Below are 20,660 nucleotides of genomic sequence, written 5' to 3'. Positions count from 1 at the left end.
ATGCTGACGCTGGCGAGCAGGCGCTGGCTGTTCCACAGGTAATGAAACCCTGCTCGTAACGAGGAGATGAGGAAAGATGGTACTGGAAATTGCTGGCGTTTGAACTCTGAAACTCAGTGGGAGGGAAAAGAGAAGCAGTTTTTGTGAAAGACCTTGTTCTCGGGAGTTTCAGAGAAAAATCTGTGCTTTGGGGCACCTGAATGCTCACTCAGATCAACTCTTGAAGAAGAAGCTTGAATTCTCTCATATATTTAGTGGCAAGAGGGGGCCTTAAAACAGGATTTAGACCCACTTTATACCACATTATTAATATCGAGAAGCCATAAAAGACCTTTAGTGTTATTGCAAATCAGACTTCAAATCCCAGCAGAGTACAAAAACTGAGGCTGAACTAGAATATCAAACCCAGACTTTGGAAAAGTTCAGAAACGAATCTCCCTTTAAAACTCTTACTCGGTTTAGAAAATAGATCAGTCATTCAATATGTGAGCTTCAATTCCCTTCAGCTTTGGGGAAATTCTCCCATTGATCTGGACTCCTCACACAACTTAACTTCTGCATAATAATTACTGTCCTTGGAACATCACTGCTTTGCTGTTTGTAAGGACAAAAGAAAACTACCACAGATTTGATAGGAATCAAATATTTTGTTTCTCGAAAGGCTGTGGGTCTTTCAAACCTGAGAGAGGGGTGCCTTTGGCACAGACGGGTAGGTGCGATATACCCACTCACTCCCACTACTTCATTACAGATAGGGTAGCATTATTTTTAGCACAGCAGGTGTAGAAAGGGGTGGTTTTGAAAGAAAGAAAACAAAAATAATGAATTATTTATGCAAGTTAAATCAAAATATGCTCCATATAAATGTTTAATCAGGTTTTCACCAACTTCTCTCCATATGCTCTGCCTTGCTCAACAGCAGATTTCTAATGGAATCACTAAATATATTTTAATAGCTCTGTACATAGTATTATACAACTCAACTCCTGCCTATAGAGTTTTTCATTCAGAGGAGCCACAGTAAGATATGCAATAAACTTGCTCTGAGTTGGCAGTTAAAGAAAAGCTTCAGTAAAAACTACTTTGGGATTTTCCTCCTACAGCCTATTCACCACAGGAAAACGTTACGGGGGATGACACAGATGCAGCATACGTAAGTGCAATCATTGCAGCAATGCACATTGGGGCAGATGAAGGCATTTGTCACATTCGAGCAATACAAGTTGCATTTGCTTGAGAACTTGCTGGTACAGCTAAGAGAGAGGTTGCCCTGGTTCTTGCATTAGAAGTCCTGAAGGCACCAAAGCCTCCACTGCTCTGTATCCATCTTTCAAAGGCATTCACATGAAATCAAAGCCAGTTTGTAGCTTATTACACCTGGCTTGCTCAGTTACCAGCTTTTACCCTGCAGGCCATGTTTTAAGAGCTCCTGAGAACTAAAAGCCAATGTCCTGGGTGGGCTGTCAGTCACCACCAGAGACAGCAGCTCCCCAACTAAACTGAAATACCTACAGAGCTCTTCTTCCTTTTCCAGAGTACCAAAAGGCTGAAATGCAAGCTCTCCCCCCCGCCCCCCAACCCTCCACCCCCTTCCAGAACATAAGCAATTCAATACCCCAGCTTTCCCCCAGCACTAGCCACTCTGTTTCTCGTCTTCCTTTCTATACAAAGCAGCTGGTCCCTGCAGATTAACAGGGCCCAGCTGCATCTGGTCTCCAGCCACTTAACCCCTTCTGAGCTGTTTCCTCGCCCTTGCAGAAGAAAACAGGATTGTCTGCTTTCCAGAAGCCTCCTGGGGCTTGAAGTAAGAGCATCCCTACTAGCAAAGATAGTGTGGGTTTTAAATCAGGGAGAAAAAAGCTTGCTACACTCTGAAAAGATTTTTATTTCATGTAATAAGCCCCATGCTTTACAGAGTTTAAAAGCAAGGGCATGAGAGAATTAAGCAGACTTGGAAACAGTAATGTCATACCCCAGTGTACTAAGGATTTATGGATGTTATTTTATAACTTGTTGAGTTTGATGTGGAATGATCTCTGCTCTGTAACTACAGTAATTATTTCGTAAAGTACTCTATTGTTATGCTGTCACCCATTAAGCATGCTGCGTAGTGGTTAAAAAGTATTTAGACAGATTGCACACCTGTATGAAATTCTTCCAGACTTTCCAGAGGGGATGGGAGTCTGCATTCACAAGGGTTTCTTCTTACAGCTTGTGGAATCCTCAGAAACATGAGGTCAGTACTGTGTAGGTATTCGTGATGGTTGCAGGATTTAGTAGCTGTTAGAGAAAGTCACAAAAACTAAACATTAGTAGTTTGTGTATGAAAATGTCAATTTATGAATTTAGCTATATTTGCAATAAAAATATCTTTGCAAATTTTACATTGGCTATTTAAAAAAAAACACCTGTAATCTTATGAATGACATTTGAAATTAGGAGTAAAGATATTAAGGTAGGGTGTGAGAGGGCTTCTTTCTTTTGAAATTTAGTAATTAAGTTTTAATTTTTTTTAATTATTTATTTAACATATCTCTAATATACCAAAGGAAGTGCAGAATAATTATGTCTAGATTAGGAAAATGACAAAGGGAAACTGGAGTTGGAAGGATAAAAATACATTAATTTATACATTTTCTAGGATTGTAAATGCAATAGCCAGTTTTCTCCAAATTTTTCAGGTTGATTTCAATTAATGTTTTGATTAAAGTTTTCTTGGTCACAGTAGCTTTCAGCTCCTGTTCCCACCAAAGAATTTCCTCTTTGGAAGGCTGCTATACCCTTTCCTGGCAATTCTGGTGTGAGACAGCAATCTGCATAATATCAGTTGTATTGCCTTCCAAGTGAGCCATCTAAAGGACACTCAGGACTCACGTAACTGCAACCAGAGCTGTTCTCCAGCTCCCCGAACAGGCACCCAGACAAGCCTGGACGCCGCCAGTCATCATTCCAGACATGATGTAGTTTGGTTTTTGCTGTGATGGAAAGAAACACTTCTCACTGCGTCTGTGTCTCCTCCTTCCAATGACTGGAGGAACTAAGGCCATCCAAAAGCACGAAGCAAGATCTTGCGGCTTAGCCCAGCCATTAAGGCTTTTTGAAATCTCGGTAGGTGCAGAGAAATAGCCCACTGCTCTAGCCCACCTCGAGTGCATCCGGTCTCCGGTGGACTTTCCTGTCTTTGACCAAATCTTAGCAGCTTAACTGTGGGACCCCAGCAGGTCAGCCTGTATCCTCTGGACCAGAAAGTTTCTTCTAACCTCATTTGAGCCAGTATTTTTTCCACATGAGAGTAATGAAATTCATTTCTTTATGATGTGATTCTGACCCCAGGAAGCCCCAGAGCTACAGGAGACAGAGACAGCTGTTAGTCTAGCAGAAACTGCCAGGTTTGTGAAGACCTTGTGATGGACTCAGAACATCAGCAGAAGCAGAGGGCCCAGGGGAAAGACCAGACCTTAGCTGAAGTCAGCCTGAAAGGAGAACAAAGAGAAACAAGGAGAAAGAAGAGTTAAAGAGAAGAGAAAACAGCTAAAAGTCTAACTCTGAGCCAAGGAGATCAGCTGGAGAGTTGCTTGTTTGCACAGGGTGATAGCTGAGCTGGATTAGGGCTGGACTGAATCAAACGTGAGGCAGGAGATTATGGAAGGATCCAGTTAAGTTGGGAGGGGAAGAGGCTGAATATAGGGATGTGTCAAGTGACAGAACATAAACTTTAGAAACTAAGACAAGCATTCGTAGAATTCCAGTATTAATTGTCATATTGACTCCTTTTCTTTCTGTGGTGCTTATAACTGCATTAGCAGATTAACGTATGATATTGCCTGAGTGCAGAGTATGGATTTTTTGCATAAAGCAGGATGGAATCAGATTTGGGGGGGGCAGGAGTGGCATCAGAAATTCCAGTCCAAGTAATCTACTTTTATTCCTGATCACTAAAAAAGATGATAATAATAATAATAATAATAATTCTAGAGTCAGTGCAATATCTACCCACTGATGCCCTGCAACACAATAGATGTCACTCCCAGTGCAGCCTAGGGTGAAGCTGCCTGCTGCTTCCTCTCTAGGCTCATCACCTCCCAGTCCTTATTCATTTTCCATCCTGTAATATTCAGATCAAAGCATTCTTGCCATACTGGCATTTTTCAATGCATAAAGCTTTTTTTTTTTTTTTTTTTTTTTTTTTCTTTTCTTCCTTTTTTTTTTAAAAAAAAAAAAAAAAAAGGTTAATAGTTGAAGGTCGCCCTCCCTGGTCTCTCACCACCTCGCCTGCTCAGGACAAGCGCTCGCTGCAGCTGGCACGGGGCCGGCAGCAGATGCACAGGGCTGGGTGCTGCCATTGGGGTGCACCTGTTGGCTTGCCACCATCTGCTAGCCAAAAACGGGACAAAGCCCCACCCCATGCCGGCCAGCTGAAGAGGGCTTAATCTCCTCCCCATGGGTTTTGAGCCGGTGGCCGTGGCACACGCCATACAAAGGCGTGGACCTGCACCTAATCTCCAATCCTTGCAGGGGGCTGCTTCTCATGCTGACAAGAAAGGGCTCTTTAAATAAATCCAGAGAGCTATTACCTGACAAGAAAGCCTCTTATAAACTGCCTTTTAAAAATTATTATTTAAAAAGAGAGAAAGGTATTAGGTTAACATGGATACTAATATTAAGTAAATTAAGCCGCGGCAGTATTTTTTTTTGGAGGCTGCTGCTGCTCCTTGCTAAAGGGGTGACTTGTAAGCTGAATAGCTCAAATGCTTGCTTTGGAAACCGTAGGCTTGGTTTAGTGCATGCCATGGCTGTGCCCTATAATTACCTAACCAGTCCCTGTGAATCTGAGCTGCCAAGGCATCACTGCTATACAAAAAAAATCATGCTTTGGGAAGCTGGTCACCCAGGTAGGTTAAAATTATCAAGTTTCCTGCATTAAAAAAAAAAAAAAATAATGTTTAAGCAGGATTTATACAAAAAGTAAAGGGAGTTTCAGAAACTGCCTATTCAAATTTCAAAGCTAGCCTGCGTGAAATACTGCAGACACTAGGACATGACCGACACTGTTTTAGTGTTTAACCTGTAAAGAGTTTTCTAACATTCAGCTTAACAATAGGGAATAGGATGGATGCAAAGAAAACCTGCTACCACTGAACCTTGTGCTGAGCCCTTGTTTTGAAATACACCCAGTTTTGTCCAAGTGCAGGAGCAACAGACTCGACAACTCAGCTGCTGTCTTTTTTATCAGGCGTGAATGCAAGATCCCTCTGTTTCTGAGACCTTGAGCACAGATACTTCATTACATCAGCATCCTGCACTGTTTGCATTTTTCATCTACCTGTGCATTTAAGCCAGATAGGTACACCAGGAGCTCTCATAGACAGAGGTTTGTCTTTGCTATCAGTCATTGTTCTACAGTGACACTCCAATCTTAATTTATTTTCTGTCGTATGCATCAAGTACATTAAAAAGAATAACAGCAAATAAAATTATAACAACAATCTTTTAAGAGCTGCTCGCCACCCCCAAGCACTGCAGCTAGGGTAAATAATTTTAGTAGGAAATATTTTTTCCAAGGAAAATACTGGAAGTTTCATTATTTGAAATATTTTAATTTAGACTTGATAAAGCAATGGTGAATATACAGCGGGGTAATGATCTTACATCCAGAGGGATTACGACTTTTCTATCTCTAAATTTGCAGAAGCTATCTGAAGGCAAACATTGACTAGGAATGTATTAAATTACCGTGAGCAATCCAAATTTTTTAAGAAAGTTAAATATTAAAATATATAAATAAATTACAAGTTTTCCCTTTAAAATATGCACGAGGTAATTCAGAGCAAATGTTAGAACAAGTCCGTCTGCTAAATTAGTCACAAGGTACTAGTGGCTACTTTTCCATTTACGCTAATGATGAGAAATGTAAAAGGCCGGCTTCATAATTCAGTGTTCATTTCAAGAGGTTCCAAGAACACTTATGCTAGATGGGTCTGTCTAGCTAATCAGCCAGTTTCTTCTCTCCTTTTAAGATCGAAACACAATTATAGAACCTGTACTTCCAATCTTTGCATTTTTCCCCCCTGCACTAAAATGTATTTCAATGTAAGGAATGCTGGAGGATGATAGAGTTGAATTAACACCCTTAAACTAAGCATATTGCATTCTCTTAAATCAATGGTTTCACTTCTGCCCTCAAGCAATATGTGATTTGTAAATCTGAGACATGCTACCTTTAGGCAGTAGGCACTCTCTTTAAAAACACGAAAGTAGGCAACATATGGTGGCACTATGCAATATGAAATTGTTCTAAAGATACAAGTTTTCAGCCTCAGTGGTACAAGCCCAATTTTAAATAAAACATAGTATCATATGGTTCCTGCTTAAACACTGCAGTAAAAAAACCTGGCTATATGGTCATCCTCTAAACAACAGAGGGAACAGTTTACATGAGTACGCTTGGAAACCCACTGTCTATAAACAGGCAGTCACCCACTACCTTTCAGTAGATGTAAATACTGAAATATATCAACTTATGTATTTGCGGACCCTTGTAACTTATGGATTTGTCTATTTTTATTTGTATTTATTTTTATTTTTGGTTTAATCACACAAACACAACTGTGGGTATTTTTTGTTGTCAACGCATATGTGTATCTCATAAACTACGCATTCTATGTTCACATTTTTCTACTGCTGAGACCAGCTGGGTCACATTAGTCATGTCAAAGCATGTCAAGGACTATAACATGTAATTCAGTCCAATGTTACGGTGAAGGTGAATCTTTTCCATTATCCATGCAGAGAGGGGATACTGGTATTTTAGCTCTGGGACATGACTTTTTCCTTAAGTCTGCTCTTATCCTCAAATGCAAAAATGAATTCCCAAAGCATAACATAACATTTTAGCCTTTGGTGACAAGGATAGTAAGGAACTCCAAGGAGGAAAATATGTTTTACTATTAATCATCAATGATCTGATATGGTAGTTTAACAATTGATTTGTGAAGGCGTAAAACTGGACTTGGTAAAGAGAAATTACTATTATACTGGTATGTGCACAGGCAGAGCCCAACCTCTATTCCTCTTTTTGTTGTTACAAACCCTGTACAATTTAATTCTGTCTGTAATTTAACCTTGCATGTGCTGCACTTCACTATTCCAGTTTAGAAAACAAACAGGACTCTTCCTTATAAATTATTTTATTTTACATTAAGGATAAAGAGTGTTATGTGGAGACTTCATATACTTCTGTTTTTGCTCTGTAGTCATTATGTATTTTCCCTCCCCCAAATGGACTTCAAAAAGAGGAGTCTGAATGTTCTGCCCAACGACGACTCTAATCAGTCATTAATTTTAAAGGCCTCTTGCCTTTATCAGGTTGTCTCTTAGGCTCAGACTGACTCCTACAGTAGTTTAATATAGTGGTCTTTGGTAGCTGAGGCAGCTGGAATTTATGTTGGTAAGAATGCGATGAAAGAGTCATTGGGGTCTGGACTTCTATAAAGGAATTTTTGAAATTATATGCAGCACAATTGATGGTGCCAAATTAATCTGTTGTCTTTAGCCATAGACAAAGGAAAGGAGAGTAGTGCTAAGTTCCTTTGGGAGCGATGCAATTGGATTAATCAAGAGTGCTTGGTGGATGCATCAGCTTATTTCTGTGGCAACAGTATTCTTTACAGACAAATGACCTCTAGGCTAGTCCTTTGAAACTCGATAGTTAAAGGTGTTGAGACATCTAATTCTCATTGACTTCGATGAGTTTAGACACATCCCTTTAAAATTCTGACTCTTGTCCATGCAATGATAAAAGGGTTAGGGCATGGCTCGCTCTTTTACAGTCCCCATTCTCAGGGACTGAACAATGAAAAATCATAGATAAGAACAATGAAGATGAGATAGAAATGTTTGTCTTTGGGAGGTGATGTGGGTGTGTGTCTGTTTCTCCTGATGAGAAAATGAAAAATTTCTGAATATTCTTCTGTGACCTCAAGACAGTAGAATATCACTGCATGTTTGTGTGCCTCTCCTGCAGCAAGAAGGGCCTCCTCAGGGCAGGCCAACAAAACAGTGCCCTCAGCTTGTTTAGATCATAGTGCCACTTATGATAATTAGCTAGGACAATTACTCCGGTTTTGTAATTGGTAACTGCCCTCAAAGTACAATAAATATATTGGTTTTATTTAGACTTCCTTTCTTGGTCACTGTCTACATTCAAATCATTTTCAGACATGTCTTGATAGGTACTGGAACCCCTTTCTTTGTAGATTCCCAGTCAAGCATCAACCACAAAATTATCCTTTCTGTGATAGGCTTATACCTGTGTCTCTCCCTTGTGCATCTTCCTTATTTTCAAAATTTCTGCAAGATTTATTTAAATTAGCTTTATAGTTACTAACCTTATTAAAAGCATTCTTACCTAAGTTTTGCTGTTGTTGTTTGTTTGTTTTTTTGTTTTTTAAATCTGCTTCTTCTGCCTAATTTTGCATCTCACTTGTGTATGTATGTTGTGTAATCACTGTCTGTGACTTCTAACTGGAATTTTGGGAAGTCATCTGGGCTCCTCCTCTTGCACAGCTAGGTACAGCTGTGCTGAAGTGTAATGAGCTGCGAGCTCTTGCAAGAGATATTGATCTTACTCCATATTTTATTTTACTTGTTATGACACTAATGACACAGGGTTGTTTGCCTGACAAACAGAAGAATGAGATTACACATGTGGACTACGGTCAAAGTAATGCCAGGTAAATATTTTGTCACTGCTACTAATAATGACAATTACAGCATCCCCTTCATTTCAGCAGAAATAAACACATGTAAGTCATTATGAAAGAAACACTGCAACTTGAAAAACTCAAAACCAAGAGAAAATTAGACCTCATGTTACAGAAGAATCAGAATAAAACAACATGCTATTCCTTTTCTCCAAGGTTTTGTTTCAACATTATCATGCTTCTGCTTATGGCTTATATTAAAAAGTTTTATAGTTTGACAAACAGACAAATAAAAGATAATTAAAGGAACAGCTCTATGATCCTTTCTGAAGCTGGATAGTTTCTTAGTCTACTCCTACATCTCCTGGTTTTTTTTTTTGTTTTGTTTTGTTTTGTTCTGTTTTTCTGTTCACTTAATGTCTTTTCATAACCTCTAGTATCATAACGATGCTCAAGGATAAAAGAGATTCAAGTTTCAGTATTACATTATGGGGCCCTTTTTGCAGGAGTTAAGATCCAAAGGGAGTCTTTGCTAATTCATAAAGCTTGGACTGTAACTAGATTCATTTCTCAATTAATTAGTGATTCACCCCACACAGCCAATCTAGTATTTAGGTACATATCTTTGGAAAAGTGCCCAAAGGTGGCATACAGTTGCCATGGTTACACCCACAAATATATCAAGTCTACCTGGAAATGACCAACTGTGTTTAGCTGGTCACCTGCACATGCAAACCTTGTGACCTGTAGATACAAAACATTATAACATCATACAAAAACTACACTCACTGTGAATAAAAACAGATGCACAGAAGGTTGCAAAAATCCTGGTTCATTTTAATGCTGTCAGTGGACGTTGTGACAGCCTTTCTTCCTGCTCTTGCCCCTTTCTGCTCACAGCCATGGAAACCAACTAAAACTATATGGCTATTGGACTGTGCTATCAAGATAAGAGAGATGTTTGATGAGATTCTTGAAACTTCAGAGGAAGTTGAACTGTACTTACATTTTCACAACAGGATCAGGTAATGTTTCTGGTATTTCTTGCCAGCAGCTAATAATCAGGTGAAACATGACAATTTTGATTAAATTTATCAGAGCTCTGGGACTGTCCAAATGGGAAAATCAAGCAAATGTAAAATGATTTTAATATAGCAGTAGATACATATAAAATTTGTACATACTTTTATGCAGAACTGGTTTTGACAGAAATACTTTTCAGTACAGAAAATTTACCCATTATTGTAAAGATCTGCCCAAAACCTCAAAGGTGAACATGTCTCCGTGTGGAGAATGCACAGAAAAGAACAGGGGGCAGATTTAGCAAGTCTCCTTCTTTCCGTGCTTAAAACACACAGGACTGCACATGTGAGCTTTATTTCAGACCTCTCATAAATACAGAGCAGAGGAAATGTTCTCATGAACCCCTGCAAAGAGAAGCCATCAAACTTCACCTCAGACTTGTAAAACAGTATCATATGCTTCAGGTACGATGATGTATTCCTACCTGCAAATGTCCTTATGCTGTCTGGATTTCATAAATCAGAGCACGGAACATAGAAAACTGAGATAGAAGAAGCCTGATAAACTGTCCAGTTTACCTCATTTCCACTGTCACATGCTTTCCGCTGTTTTGTCAGTCATGGTTCCAAATGGGCCAAGTGAAAAGGCTTCTCTAATAACCTTGCAATTTTATTCCATTGTTTAATGCACCTCATGGTCTGGGAATTTCCTCTTCTTATACAGCTTGAAGTTTCTCTGCCTTAATTTCATCCAATCATTTCTTGCCCTATCCCCTCTGTACAGGCATAAATACTTAATCTTTCACCTGAGGTTTGGCTCATTTTAACAGGAGTCAAAAGGAACCGAATATTGAATATTTGTATGCATAACAAGAGGATCTAGAATCATTATAGCTAAAGACAATGTGGATTTTGGAAAGGAGATAAAACCTTTTTGAGAATTTGATCAGACTTTTACTATCAGAAATTAGAAAGGGACCTTCTTGAGTGTAGGTTGTGTGTTGTCTGACCACTACGAAGTTCTTCAGCTCACACTGTTCCCAGCACCTGATAGAGGCCATACTCCAGGATAGCGTACTTGTAGCATTCTGCAAATTTGGGTTATGCAGGGACTGCAAAGTGCTCCTGTCAGATAATCCCCACATTCCTATGACAGAGAAATGGGTATTTCTCAACAATGGAAAACATAGATCCTAAACGTTTGTCAGCGTCACCAGTAACTCTCAATTTTTGTGTCTGGATTCATGGGGAAAGAAAAGGAAGGAAAAGCTTTTAAAGACCATTTTATCTTTATTCAATCGTATTTCCCACATAGACACATGAAAGTTTGCTATTTTTCATACCTGTTCCTAAAGGTCTGCACTAACATCATAACTTTGGTCTAGTGTCAGGTGAAGTTAGAAGTTTCATATCCACTTGCTTGCTACTCTGAGCACTAGAAACCTGTGGTGTCTCACCACAGTTGAAATTCTTCCCCACTCTCCACAGTCCCTAATAATATCCTGGACATGTACCTTCATCTATATTCATGAGAGTGCAGATGCAGCCAAATTAGTGGCAGCAAAGCACATTTTACACTGTAGAAAATACAATCTGTCTTCTTTTTGATTTTTTTTTATATAAAAAAGTTTTATTTAAAAAAAAAATAAATCAGACAGTAAGATTTAAATTCAGCACCACCCGTTGCAAGAGTCTGTTTAAAAATGCACAGCTGGCTTGATGATGAGTGACAAATCAAAAGTCAGAGTGAAACTTCCCAATCATCTGAGCCCTTGCCACCCGATTAGCAGAAGAAAAACAGGGCAGATGGAGGGAGACGCAGCAGTTCGGAGGGAACAGATGGCCACTACGAACTTGATATATGAAATTAATAACACTTTCTCAAATACAATTAGTAGCAGGAATACATTACCTGAATTTTCATAACTGTGAGCAAGCTGACATTAAATGAGGTTTTTCAGATTAACAGTCAATATAGCATTGATATTTGGAGAGAAATAAAAAATTATATGGAATGTAATAAGGACCTTTCTGCTTTTTGTGCTATAACTGATTATGAGTGCCCAGCTGTACAAAGTCTGCATGATTCTATAGTTTGAAACTCCCTAGATATGTGCTTTTATGATTAACTCATTTATTTCTTAAACCAAAGACAGGCGCCATGAGGTTTCACACAGATTCTGACTGTGTCGTGAGAATCTGCATTATGGTGAAGGTTTATTCTGTCCTTACAGCCAAGGGCTTATATAAATCTGGAATATATTTTTCAGAAATGATGACTGGTTTTGGAAATCTAAACTGAGATGTCTTAATATGTCCTGACTTCCCATGTTTCAACACCTTGTGAAAATCAGGACCATTTAATTTGTTTTTAATTGGGCATCTAAAATAATTAGCCTGCTTTGAGATTCCTGCTTTTACAGATATTCTGTACAGAAGGGACAGGATTCAGAACAAGAACAAGAAAAAATATGTAATACATTTCAAAGGCCAGATCATGGCTTCAGAAGAAACAGCATTGCTACAAGACACATAAGCCTGCTCAATGGATTGCACTGACGTACTCCACCTATGTGGGTGGATGACAAGGATCTTGCCTGGTTGCTTACAAGCCCTGGCATACCTAGAAGGACAATTTAGTAGGCGATTCTTTAATCACATCTACTGCTCCTTTTCCATAAGCCAGTGGTGGCAGAATCAGCTGAGAGGTCTTTTCCTTAGCTATAAGAAAATGTCACAAAGGCAATTAATAAAAACAAATACTGACACCCTCCTAAGGCAACAGAAATAAAAATGATTGTCTTCAAACTAAAATTGGCTTTTCCAGAGTGTATGAATGCATGTGCAAACACACACCAATGAGAGCATTTTCTTTTTCTTCAAGACAAATTTTCTACTGCAATGTAACAACTGCCACTGAAGAACATCACATTTGGGATTGATCCTGTGGTCTATAAAAGGGACATTCCAGAAAAAAAATAAATAATGGAATTGGAAGCACAAGTGTTACTGTAGAAACGTTTTCCTGAAATGGTCTGAAATAAACAATGTCATTTTTACTCTACAGGGATTAAATATTTTGTTCTGTGTTGAACTCTCTTGAAAGGCCTAGGGGATGTTTTTAATCCTTTGCTACCTGATACCTGAGATGATAAAGAAATGTAACTAAGTTTCTTCTTATCAGTGTCACACAATAGTCACTTTTTTCTCCTTTTCCTTTCTGTTTTGTTATTTTCTTTATTGTCATTTCCACAGCCATAGCCAACAGATGCAAATGTAATTTGTTTATGAATCACAGCACATATTTATGTGAATATACCATATGAATATGCTTGCAGTATGATTTCAGCTGGGTGAATACTGCAAAAGATGATTTGCAAACACTGCTATGAATAAAGGGCATGATACAAAGCTTGTTGTGATCCATGGGATGTCTCCTGTTGGCTTCCAGGAGTTTTAGCTAAAGTTTCAAGTCAAGACTTTCTATTCAGAGGAATTTTTGCTTGCTGGTTGTCTTTTGTTCATGATTATTTATCCAGTCAGAGCTTTGTTCATGTAAATTCTGTGGAGAAGCTTCTACTTGGGGTAATGCACATTCCTGCACAAATACATGTATTTTTTCTATGACTACATATGGTCATATGCAAGTGTTATCAACACAAAAATCTATGAGTAATCGTTATTAATAACGGATACAGCAATGATCTACGTAGAGTTCAGGAGTCGTACACACATATGTTTTAGCTAGTTCTTCAAAGAAACCTTTTTCTGTCCCAAAGAGAGCTGTCAGTCCAAGATTAGGAGGCGGCAGAGCTGTATCTGTTTAGCAAACAGGTAGAGCTTGGCCTCATGCTCCCTGAAGTCAACAACACATTTCCCACTGAATTCAATAAAGACAGGATCAAGTCTGTTCTCAGCACTGTAACTTACAAAAAAAAAATAAATGTTGAAAATAGAAATGAACTTGGGCTTTAGGTTTCAGAGTTTTTAAGTATTTCCTTATTCCTTTAAAATTCAGTTCTGCAAGGTGTCTTTTCAATGGACGCTAAACTCACAGGACCTTATAGAATTGGGCCACTGCCAAAGGGCATAGCTGTTTATCGGTCTTGTATTCATGGACAATGTCTATTGTCTCTACTCAGATAAAGCAGGATTTGGCCATTTTCCACATCAGACCCACAACACTATGATTAACATCATACTCTAATAAACAGTAATGAGGAAAAGTGTTCCAACAACAGAATAAAAATCTCTTTTAGTGCAAATGTTAAAGTATCTCTTTTTGGATTCTCACTGCCAACATTTAAGTTGCAGAATTTGGTAATGTTTATTCTTCAACTCTAGAAACTCTTTACAACTGCCTTCAGTCTTGTCTTTTTCACTTCCTTGCATGGCAGAAAATATCTGCAGATGACGATACAAACTGGCACCAAGCAAAATCTTTGTATGTATTTAAACTTTTGCTGTTCGCTTGACTCAGTGACCCAGCGGTATGGTCCAGAATTGCATTAACCAGTTCCAGGCAGTGGAGACAAAAATTCCTTTCATTCATCAGCAGATAAGGAGTTTTGACAACTCTCCCTTGTGAGCAAGAAGGGGGAAAAAAAAAAAAAAAAAAAAAAAAAAAAGGCAAGAAGAGATTACAATGTAATAATGCAAAAAGCACAGTCAAGGAGCCAAAGAAAGACTGAAGGAAGCTGTAGGGCTGCCTGGGCAGACAGGGAGACTGCTATCAGAATTGAACAAGAGAAAATCCAGATCCCCCTTCCACTCCTCTACCTGTTTCTTCTCAATGTCACTATCAGTGCACACACTGATATAAAACAGGTCCAGCAAGTATTCCAGTAACTCCTCAAGACCACCAGGGCAAAAACAAAAACATTCAGGGCTTGACACTTAACCAAGGCAACATGCCAAGCTTATCACATGTGAAAAAGCCTTGTAGAGGAAAATAATCATCTTCATGTTCACAGGGCCTGGGTGTTAACTCTCCAAAGAGTCTCCTGTATTTTCCACTCTTGACGGTTGCAGCTGAGGGGGTTCTTGCAGAGAAATTCAGACATCTGAATGGATTTCTATTAACTACAGAGCATGGGAAGGAGCCAGACATTTCTCTTTCGCATCACAGTACTGATTAGAGACAGGGCGCTTTCTTGTTACCACAGAGGCTTGTGTGGTGAGCTGGCCTAAAGAATGGCTGACTTTCTACATAATCCAGAAATCACACACGGAGCTGAGCAGAGACCAGTTCCACTTTCTCACAACCTTCAGAGTTTCAAAAATAAATAAATAATTATATATATATATTTATATATATATATATATTTTTTTCTTGCACTGGAACATGGTGAGGAAAAAAGAAAACTTTTCAAATATGTTCTGCAAACAGCTTGTGTCAACAAGTTGTAGTGACCCCAGACCAGAAATAAGCCCCCCTGCACAGCTGCCAGTATTTGCTTCATGTCTTTCTCTGCCTCTGCAGCCTTATGCCTGGAGCCTCCGGGTTCAATGCCAACACGTTTGGTAACAACACCTCACTCAAAATGTTCTTTTTGGCTCTAACCCAGCCTTTCTGGGAGGAGGTGGAGGGCTGTTTTTTCACCAGCCAGGAACAACGAAGATCCAAATTCAAGTTCCTGTTCTGCCTGATTTGGGGTATGTAAGTTGAGACACCGTTCTTGTGTGTAGGACAACCTCTAGGTTGCCCTCTATCCAAATCTCCCAGAGCAGCGGCACAAACAATTTCTGTTGTAATTTCTGTTACTCTGCTCTGGTTACTACTAATCGTGAAGGAACAAATCTTGTTGCCAAGAATTTTGTAGGAGTAAATCAGGACAAACTTTGAGTTTCGCACCTGATATTATCTGCAGGTACCATACAGTTCATTTGCACCTGAAGATGCATGATCATGTGGGAAGCTGAAGTCCTCACATCCTCTGCTCTTATCACAAGTGGTAGACATTAATCAATGTTAATTACAGATATCATACGCGCACACACACACACACACCCGTTTCAGAAAATATTGCTGAATTTAATTGAATGCTTCCAAACATATCAAATTTGAGGTTTCTTTTCTTCCATTGAACACTGCATTATTTCTCTTCATTAGATTCCTGCTCCTGTATCTTAAGTTCCTCTCCAACTTATCACAAAATTCCCTTTTTATTTACTTTCATTTGAGTGAGGACTTGATTCTCTGATATACTTCACAGTTCAGTGAAGTCAATAATAGATGCTCAACTCCACAGAGTATGAGAAGTGCAGGGATTTTGAAGTTTGTGATAATTAGGAACAAACCTAGAAATATTGTTCCAAGCCATAAGTTTTTGCATCCGTATTAATGCATTTTAGCTGGGCAAGTGAAAGAGATAAAGGCAAACATGTTTGTATACTCAACTCCTTTATGAGGAAAAGTGGAAGCTGCAGGTGTTATTTCTACCTGATATTGGAGGGACATTGAAATATTCGTTTCATCAGCATCTAAAACCAGTAGATTTCAGAGTATAAACTTTAACTTCTCACTGCAATCAAATGGAATGAAACTGAGAACTGCAAATAAAAGTAATACAGATTCATACTCTGCCCCTGCTGAAAATATAAACTTCTTCAAAGTCATTCTTGGTATTGACAATTAAAAATAAACTATAAGAAAAAAATCTCACATGCTTTTAGAGGATGATTATGAGCAATTGGAATACCAACAAGTATCTGAGGATAAGTATCCAGTAGAATTACCATTGAAGAAACAGGGCTTGTACACAAGATCTCCCTTACATTGGTAACATATGTTTATGAAAAGTTAACTCTTCCTGCTGGTAAAAACAGTATTAGTGATCAAACACTTACTGAAGAAATAGAGAGAAATAGCTTTATGTTTTAGATATACCTAATGTTATGGGTCTGCAATGGTATACAAATAATTACCACAGTCCTTACAGGTAAGTCAACAAACTGAATGAAACTGATGGTTCTGCAACTGAGAAACAGTAGACAATAACTCTTTGTCTGCTTGTTATGTATGAAATCTTGGCTTAGTAAAGAAAGGTTTTTCATTGTCTTTCAGAAAGAATAATCAGGCTGACAACATCACACAGAACTTCCTAACTCTTTTCAGCCAGTTAAAATGTTGCCTTCTGACTGGAGTCCTTTTTTGCCTAATTGCTCTGTCTGGAGTTCCCATGGATGGTGAGCTACCCACTCATGGAATACCCCTTTGCCTGAAGCCTGTCTGAGGATCACTCTTCTGACCTTACGCTGTCTCTCCTTCCCTCTCTGCAGAACTTGCTTTCCTGTGTTCCAGTTTCCTGGCCCATCTGCTGCCCTCCCACACGTGGCAGAGGGCAACAGATGGGTGATAATCATGCGGAAAAAGGCAAATGGAGGCCATGCGGAGGGGAAATGCAGCTCTGTGGCATCGTGCCCTGGCAACACAAAGCCACCACTAGTCATCCACTGCACACACACCGCGAATCAGTCAGTGACAAGTAAGGCGTGTGGCTGGTTGGAGTAGGAACAGGCTGTGACACTGCCAATGCTGGGTGGCTGGTTTCCACTGGCAAACATTGTCACTTATGGTACAGCACCACTTAGGAGTAACCAAAGAGAACCTTGTCCACCTCTTCAAGAAAGACTCGTCCTCCAATTTAGTATGAGGGAAGAGATGTTTCATGGTGTTTTCTTCAGTGCTCCTTTAGGACACAGACGCAGAGCTAAAGGGTGGGGTGTCCTGCAATGTTGGGTGAAGTGAAATGCATATAGCAACAACCAATTTCTGCACACCTTTGAATCTTATAGGCTTGACATAGTATGTACAGCTCACCTGCTTCTGATGACAACTTGCTAGGACATGTAAACTGGCTGGTGACAGAAGAGGTGGATTTGGTGGTGTCTGTCAGTCACAGGATGACTATGAACTACCCAGACAACACTGAAGAAAAACAGGAGGAAAAAAATATATAAATAAATAAACAGGAAAAAAAAGGAAAAAAAAAGCCCAAAGTAGTATAAGTATGTTATCATGTTTTCAGAAAGGGAAGTAGCAATGTAACTGCACATCTGAGAAAGATCTCTGGTAAGTTGGTGCATGGCTTCCTTAAGAAAGTAAGAACAGTACAGAGTAGGACTGCTCATATGATTCACATGAGGCTTGCAACACCAGGGCCTTAGATTTGATAGTCTGAAAGTTTCTTTCCAGTGAAACATAACTTACATCTCTAGGAAATACAGGCAAAATCAACTGTATTTTTTTTAGTGAAGAGCAACTTTCCCAATAAATGAAGGCTAGCAAAGCCATATCTCCATCAATCAAACAGTATTAAACCTTTTAAAATGTTTAAGTTCCTTATGCCTATGCAACTTTAGACTAAACTCAGGAATACTAACAGGTGACTCTTAATATTGCATACCAATTTCTTTAACGCGTGTATTTTTCCTAATTTTTAACTTTGAAATGGTATGTAATACATATGGTTTGGTAAACAGCAAGTGGGAATACAATATGCAGACAAGGTAAATATGCTGTGCAGTTGTGCATGCTGTATTACTGTCTGAACAGACAAATGGACAGAGAAGTTAAGATCTGTTCCCTTCCAGCCATGTAACAGGGCTGGTTGTTCAGATAGGAAATAACATCTGGAAAACTGTAAATAAAGCCTCCGACTGTTAGGATAGTGCAAACAACCTCCAAAACTCTTCTTGTATTTAAACACTATTTGTACTATTATTGTTCACCAGAACTTCTTCCATATTTCTACCATATGCATACATATACACTGTATTCAAAGGGCTCATTTTTTCCATTGCTTCTTCGCTCATGCTTTGTCATACTTATCTACCAGTTATCACTCTTTTAACATCAGGATCTGAGCAGTGCGGAAGATATTTCAATATGATTTCAGGACTATGACTTAAAAATTGCGCTTTCCAAGGCCTTGGATCTATGGCACATAACTAATATTATAGTTTCCAAATAGGTCCTGCTCTGAGTGTGATGCTCTGAAGCAAACTTCTGAAACAAAAATTATATCAAATTACCTAAAGGAAGGAAAATATACATAGATCCTAATGACAATTGATTACATGATTTGTTATGACATAATTATCAGCTAGCAAGAAAGATCTGCTTGTATCATAAGTCCATTTCATATTAATTAATGCCAATAAAATTTTACTACTGCCATACATGGAATCAAAACAAGGACGAGCAGTAAAAATGTAGAATGTTTGCAGTGGTTTGACAAGGTAAAACCAAATTTATTTTTGCTATCTAGTTTCCTTGCCAGTCATTTCTTGTCTAAATAGTAAATCCTTTGCATTTGAGTTTATTTTCCAAGAATAACAGGTTCAGATGTTTAGTTTGGCTGAAACTAAATTAGAAATGTTGGCCACCTATATGAAGAAAAATAAGACATTCTTGCAGATGGAAGATCAGAGCTACATTGTGGATTTCTGAAAAAAATATGTTTTTGGGTGCAGAGAATAAAGTAGGCAAAATACTAACACCAAAAAAATAACCTTTTGTGGACATTTTTGAGTTCAGATTAGATGAAAACGAATAAAAAATATAAACATTCTCATCTCTAGTTTCAAAATAAATAGTGGATATATCATATCTTGAATGCTGTAGAAATGTATAGGGCACTATTGATTAGCCCAAAAAGAGTGGTATTGCACTAGCAAAGAGGTAGATGAGATTTTTTATATGCTCTTGAAGATGAGCATCCTATAAAACTAGAAATTCACAGTGTGTATACGGTAGTTTTTATATACAAAATGGTCTTTCAGCAAATGAATTATGATGTGTCAAAATGACTCATAGGGACTTTGCCACAGAGCAGAGTATTTGAGAAACTTTCTGCTGCAAAGTAAATATTTGTGTTTTGTTGATTAACAGGAACATGGCCAGTCTCTGACATTGCAAATCTAATGGTGATATCAGGGTTAATGAGTGAAAGCAGTCTTACCTTTCTCTCTCCTTTTCTTGCTCTGTCATACATGCACAAAACCACGCTGAGTGTGTACAAAAGACCTCATATGCATAGAGGACTTAAGAAACTCACTCCAGTAGAAGAAGTATAGCATCACCAGGCAGAGTAAAGAGCACCTTGAGAACTGCATCGTCTTATCACAGTCAAAAGTTGTGTACGATAATTAAAAAAATAATAACAATAATAATAATTAAAAAAAAAAAAAAAGTGGAAGAGACATGGGGGCTTCTCAGGCTCTGTAAACCACATATGAGAGCAGAGCAAGGACCTTGGTTTGGAATATGACCTTAGCATCTCTGCTTACAGAAAGATTTTGCTATAAATCTTGCAAGGTCAAGCTTCCATGGGAAGTGCCTGGGTTGTTTTTGTCTCAGCCATGCTGAAAATATAATATACAATGATGTTTGTGCTTGTTCATTTTATTTGCCTTCTCCTGGTGGGTCATGCCATGTATGTATGGCAGAAGGAACGGAAGGATGAAGGAGAAATGGGAGAACCACTCAGGCTTGCCCATCCAGCAGATTCAGTGATCCTGCAAAATGCATCCACAAAGATAGTTGCCAGCCCCCAGAGTGACCAGGCATCCTCAGATATACTTGCAGATATACTCCATGTGGAAACAGCCAGGCCAGACAGGGCTCCTGAAATGGTCCTTTCCCATAATGGCAGCTGTCAGATTTATCACCTTGGGCTGTACTTATTCTGCTGCAAAAGGGACTCAGTCCCATAGAGGATCTTTCCCAGGTCCTTGAACACTTAAGATGCAAACAAGCATTGGAAGCTGAGAATGCCTTTAGTGGCTCCACAGCTTTGGGAGCATTCTGTTTTGCAAGAAATTCCCCAGGGAGGTCATTTCCAGCTCTGATTTCTCTGATCCCTTAATGCTGTCCAAGTTCATTAAAACACCTGAAGAAAACAATGTACTTCCAGAGGCAATATAAAAAGGA

At 38.8% G+C, this 20,660-nt stretch overlaps 2 long non-coding RNA genes across 3 annotated transcripts in view; one reads left to right on the top strand and one right to left on the bottom strand.

Annotated features, from left to right (window-relative positions):
- The window catches only part of LOC110352593 (uncharacterized), a 60,670-nt gene that overhangs the window by 27,724 nt on the left and 12,286 nt on the right, over positions 1 to 20,660 (bottom strand). Inside the window, exons 2-3 of the long non-coding RNA XR_011807424.1 lie at positions 17,547 to 17,654; positions 2,143 to 2,280 (exon numbers count right to left, since the gene is read on the bottom strand). This is a non-coding gene — a long non-coding RNA (uncharacterized lncRNA). The remainder of the gene's footprint in view (positions 1 to 2,142; positions 2,281 to 17,546; positions 17,655 to 20,660) is intronic.
- Positions 1,645 to 8,251, top strand: LOC119716073 (uncharacterized). Of its 2 annotated transcripts, none has more exons than XR_011807425.1 (3): positions 1,645 to 1,804; positions 2,162 to 2,236; positions 2,726 to 8,251. It is a non-coding gene; the product is annotated as an uncharacterized lncRNA (long non-coding RNA). The 2 variants fall into 2 exon arrangements; XR_005263750.2 differs by having other exon boundaries at positions 1,658 to 1,804; positions 2,729 to 8,251.

The sequence above is a fragment of the Anas platyrhynchos genome, chromosome 2 (assembly GCF_047663525.1).
Source record: "Anas platyrhynchos isolate ZD024472 breed Pekin duck chromosome 2, IASCAAS_PekinDuck_T2T, whole genome shotgun sequence".
NCBI classification, from domain to species: Eukaryota; Metazoa; Chordata; class Aves; order Anseriformes; family Anatidae; genus Anas; species Anas platyrhynchos.
The sequence above is the reverse complement of the archived record's forward strand: the minus strand, read 5'-3'. Positions and strand labels throughout refer to the sequence as shown.